The sequence below is a fragment of the Salvelinus namaycush genome, unplaced genomic scaffold, assembly GCF_016432855.1.
Source record: "Salvelinus namaycush isolate Seneca unplaced genomic scaffold, SaNama_1.0 Scaffold55, whole genome shotgun sequence".
In the NCBI taxonomy this organism is placed as follows: Eukaryota; Metazoa; Chordata; class Actinopteri; order Salmoniformes; family Salmonidae; genus Salvelinus; species Salvelinus namaycush.
This window is the reverse complement of record NW_024061253.1, coordinates 312,784-318,370: the sequence shown is the minus strand read 5'-3', so window position 1 is coordinate 318,370 and position 5,587 is coordinate 312,784. Positions and strand designations below refer to the sequence as shown.

Here is a 5,587-nt window from a genome sequence, read left to right as displayed (position 1 = left end):
TTAGGTAGCTAAGTAAGGGTAGGCCTAATGCTCTCAAGAGAGTATGAGAGTTTAGGGAGGAGATAATTGCATTTCTCTGCAATTGCCGCCACAACAAACCCAACACATACTAGTGTAAATGCTTGATGAGGAGTTTGTAGATGAGGTTTGTTTATTGAGTGGCATCAATCACTTGGACTTAATTTGGGACTACAGAGGAGGGATAAAACAGTTATTGACATGATTGACTGCTTTTCTTTTTTCCTCTGATATGAGCCCCCCCAAAACCTTTTCCCTACAGTGGGTAACTATAGAAGGCTGGGCTGGACAATGGAAAACGTCAAGGAAGAAAAATGACAAGCAAACGTTGGCTAAGCTGGGGCGGCAGGTAGTCTAGTGGTTAGAGCATTGGACTAGTAACCGAAAGGTTGCAAGATTGAATCCCCGAGCTGACAAGGTAAAAATCTGTCGTTCTGCCCCCTGAACAAGGCAATTAACCCACTGTTCCTAGGCCGTCATTGAAAATAAGAATTTGTTCTTAACTGACTTGACGAGTTAAATAAAAGTTTAAAAAGTTGTTTTAAATACCAATAAGCTGGAGCACTAGCGCCAGCCCACAGCAAATGAATGGAATCAAACACTCGCAAAGCCCGTTTTGACTGGAGTGAAGCTTGGAGATCAATTTCACCTAAATGGCACCAAAAAAATGTATCCCTTTTTATTTTACCACTACAATCTGTTCTTAGGAGGAAACTGAAAAATAACAACCCGTGTAGAAAGTAAACAGCTGCACCTCGATGGTGCCAGGTGTGCTGATGTCTGCATAACGAGGAAGGAAGAAAAAAATAGCTATTTCTGGCTAGCGGTCAATGATATACACATTGTAACTTTGCAACAAGATTTGATGATTTTAGTCTCCCCACAAAGGTGATGCAGTTTGCTAGGGACCCTTTCTATACTGATGCAGTTTGTTAGGGACCCTTTCTATACTGATGCAGTTTGTTAGGGACCCTTTCTATACTGATGCAGTTTGTTAGGGACCCTTTCTATACTGATGCAGTTTGCTAGAGACCCTTTCTATACTGATGCAGTTTGCTAGGGACCCTTTCTATACTGATGCAGTTTGTTAGGGACCCTTTCTATACTGATGCAGTTTGCTAGGGACCCTTTCTATACTGATGCGGGGCGAGACGTGTCTGCAAAAGCTGACTTATTTTATTTAGTATATATTTTCTTAACTCTATTTCTTGAACTGCATTGTTGGTTAAGGGCTTGTAAGTAAGCACCTGTTTTATTCGGCGCATGTGACAAATAAAACGTGATGTTGATTCGCACGGGACTAGTACTTTCAGGAGACCAGAAAACATGAGGTTATTCTGGTTGGAATAAAAAATGACTGACATGGCAGATTTAGACAGGACAAAAATTACATATATGTTGTTTTGTGCTCGGGCACATAATTACATTACCCGACCTCTCCCCGTAAATCAACTTGTCGTCCTTTGCAGACACAAAAATACAAACATTAGGAGTTATTGTATTGTGCTAGTCAATTATTACAGACTAGCTAAATTCCCAATCTGGCCCTCAAACCATCATGGTCACCTAATAATCCCCAGTTTACAATTGGCTCATTCATCCCCCTCCTCTCCCCTGTAACTATTCCCCAGGTCGTTGCTGCAAATGAGAACGTGTTCTCAGTCAACTTACCTGGTAAAATAACGGTAAAATAAAATAAATAAATAAATCAGCCTGTGGTGTGTGTGTTGTAAAGTGCCTTGCTGATGGGCTCTGATGCTCTGCCACAGCCCCTGTCCTGCTATCAGCCTGTGATGTGTGTGTTGTAAAGTGCCTTTCTGATGGGCTCTGATGCTCTGCCACAGCCCCTGTCCTGCTATCAGCCTGTGATGTGTGTGTTGTAAAGTGCCTTTCTGATGGGCTCTGATGCTCTGCCACAGCCCCTGTCCTGCTATCAGCCTGTGATGTGTGTGTTGTAAAGTGCCTTGCTGATGGGCACAACGGCAGTAGGTAGTATACGGTGATATTGAAGCCCGGTGGGTTACCAGCTTCAATATCCCTGTGTACTACCTACTGCTGTTTTGCCTTTGAGCAAGGGACTTCACCCCTAAGTGCTCTGCTCTGCCACAGCCCCTGTTCTGCTCCCAGCCTGTAACCAACAGGCAGAACAGTCAGACATCTCTGCACTAAGAGACTGTGTTTGTAGAAACTGACACACCCCTGGATGCTGAAACATAATCAACATTTTTAAAACACTGAAAAATCCCCTCAAATCAAAAAACGTGATCTAATGCATTGTATACATCTGGGGACCTACTGTATAAGAAAGCACACAGGAAATGCCTGGTGTAGCGTTTAGTTTTGAACATCCTATTCTGGTCAGATGCAGGACTGAACTTTTCAGGAGAAGAGCAAATCCCTCATGAGTTGGGCTACTAAATGAGCCCACAAGAGCCTAACTACTGAGTTCTTATTGCTAATGTTTTTATTTCATATATTTGAATGTATTGTATATTTAGTTAACTCTTGATGTATGCAACAAGTGCACTGCATTCCAGTGCAATTGATGTTAGACTATAAATGTGTATTTGTGAAAGTGAAATAGTAAATGTGATAATAGAAAAAAATAAACTCATATTGATCTATGACTTTAGTAAAGTTCTTACCATAGGTTTTGGGCTGGACGACAATTCAGTTTTGATGACCTGAATTAAGTGAACCAAGACAACAATTAGACATCAATTACATCTTAGTAGTTAAGAGACACTGTCTGCATCACAACATATTGCATGACAGGGTAGTGAATTGCTCATCCTCCCGGCTCTTCCAAGATGGGTGGTAACTTCATCTTGCATCTTTAAAAAAAAAGTTCCTCACCTGTGTTCTCCATGGCCAGTCTGAATCACCGTAACTATAAGTCAACTCTTCGCCAGCTGCAATATCTCGAGTCGCGAAGAGGCACAAGTGTGGCTCATCGTTTGCTTGTATGGCCTTCATTTTGAGATTGAGTCTTTTGTGATCATCATTAACGAGTCTCCCAAGGGAGGAGTCTTCTTCAGATGCATCAATGCTGCATAGAAACATAACATGTCACAGTTTAATGAAGATATTGCAGCACAGGGTTTCTATTTCAGAAAAGGGGCAGAAAAGTCCCTAACGCGTTGTTTAAAAAAGGAGTGCAGATGCTCTGATAGCGAACCAGTTGGTTTGAAGACTAATATTGTTCCTTACTGTTTAGGTCAGGGACACGGTCAAATTAGTATCTGGGCCTGAGATAGGCCTACAGTGCATATTGTGCCACCAACCATTTAAATGTCTGTCTCCATTTTAATGTTGTTGCTTTTTTTAGATCTCAAAAGGCATTAATATGTTTATTTTGTTCTCATCAATCCTACTTACCACCATGTTCTTCCTTTCCATTGGAAATCGAAAAGAAACACCTTTGCAGAATCATTGTACTGATCAGCTCGGACCTCGCCCTCCTGTTGTGTAAGCAGTTCACCTCGGTACTCCACAACAAAGTCTCCTTTGGATATGAATTCAGTGGCAAAAACTCCCCGTCCTTAGCAGACACAAAATACAAACATTAGGAGATATTGCATTGTGCTTGTCAATTATTACAGAGAATAATCACTGTCTGGAGGTCCACTCCGGTCACATGATCACCCCACTCAACTTGCCAAGCTTCTCCAAAAACAACTATTCTCATAAAATGACCTCACACTGTCTAAAAGTGATCTCACACATATCACTGCCAATCCAAATGAGGTTCAGGTGTGCAGCAGGGGTTTAGGGAGGGGGATGCGCTGCTCTGTCTTTCAAGAGGCTAGATTCAGTTGTCACTCTTACTTTGTCTTCTAAACCAATGATTGGTTTTCAAGGTGGGCCTTTTCAGGTGGAAGGAGATTTCAGATGGAGCATCGTGTGACTGTAGTGGACCTTAAAGAATCCTATGACCATAATACAAAGACATGGCTATTCCTTTAAACCTTTTTTCCTGGGTGACTGTGCCCATATATCCCAATTCACTGTTTCCCACTAACCTCTAAAATGTACATCTGATTCATCTAATTCATAGCTGTCATATTTAGGACTGTCAGAAATATATTCAATCTTCACCTTACCTTTAAAGATATTGATAAAACGCTGGTAAAGTACTGGTTTATCAATGTTTGATCTGATGTGATGCTCTGCATCCTCCATGGGCCGGAGTCGCCTGGAAGATCTCTCCGTCAGGCCAACTCAAATCCTTAATCTGTGGAATAAAGCAGACATTATAAACTGGGTAGTTTGGGTCCTGGATGTTGATTGGCTGAAACTGTGGTATATTTAAGAAATAAGGCACCTCGGGGGTTTGTGGTATATGGCCAATATACCAAGGCTAAGGGCTGTAACCAGGCAGGCACTCCGCGTTGCCTCTTACGTAAGAACAGTCCTCAACCTTTCCTTGTGCTTTACTGCTTAACTATACCAAGGCTGTCAGACAATCAACATTCATGGCTTAACCTACAATTTATAAGAGACATAATGTATGTTTGTTAGATGACTACAAAACAAGCACGTTAGAAGCAGTAAAAAATGCCATCTGTGACTTTCCCTCTTCCACTCTGCTATGAGATGCAAGGTGGGGTGCACAACACCTGGTTTCCAGCCAGCCAACTTTAGCTCGCTAAACTAACACCATCTAATGTTATCAAACTGCTACCTACTCAAGTTCATCTATGGGGATCACGTGTCCCATTTAGCTGTCTATGCATGTTACTTATAACCACACTGATAGAATTGACTGAAATAGCCATAAAATATCAGTCTCTTTATCAACAGTTATGTTAACTAATCAAGCTACCCGCCCAAATGTCAACAAACTTGGCTCACTAGTGCATTAGCTAGATAGTGAGCGACCATTAGCACTAGCAACAAACAAGCTAACTAGGCTAACATAGTTCATAAACCAATACAACGATTTATGGTGGTGGAATTGTACTACAGCATGAAAATAACTTTCCATATCATTTCAATTCTTGAAAATATGATATTGCTCACCTTTCTTTTAGGAACAGCGGGGACCTGCAGATGGGCCGCCCCGTGTTAACGGACGAGCTTCTCCAGATGAAAGTGATTTTCCCTCTCTGGCTCTGCGCGGTAAAGTGGAGTGGGGGAGGGGAATCACAACGTGGGGACAGAGATAGTCATATAGGGGACGTGTCACCACAGTGGTGTGTGTGCATCTGTCAAGGCGCTGGAATCCTATACAGTCGACATGACTGATGTTGATATTTCAGTTGTGGAGTAAATATTCTATAGACCTAAGAAATAGGCTAATACATTGCAAAATGAATGCATTTCCCTCGGCCTATAGGTCATAGGAAACTTCAAGACACCAACATGTACATTTTAAGGATTCAGAAATTGTATTGATTGATCCAGAAACACATAGGAATAAGGTGAATAGGCCTTGGCTATTTTCTGACATAGGAAGGGCTGGCTTACCTGAGCTATTGCCCCTGGGCCCCGGAGAAATAAAAAAATATACAGTATGTAGTATATATTTATGTTTTACTGCAACCGCCAACCACAGGGGGATTCAGGA

The 5,587-nt window shown here is 41.8% G+C and overlaps 1 long non-coding RNA gene across 1 annotated transcript; it reads right to left on the bottom strand.

The window, feature by feature from the left end:
- Positions 1–3,402: 3,402 nt before the first annotated feature.
- LOC120041822 lies at positions 3,403–5,242 on the bottom strand. Its single transcript, XR_005475952.1, has 3 exons — positions 5,041–5,242; positions 4,122–4,252; positions 3,403–3,559 (listed from the first exon to the last, which is right to left on the bottom strand). It is a non-coding gene; the product is annotated as an uncharacterized LOC120041822 (long non-coding RNA).
- Between the last annotated feature and the right edge of the window lie 345 nt (positions 5,243–5,587).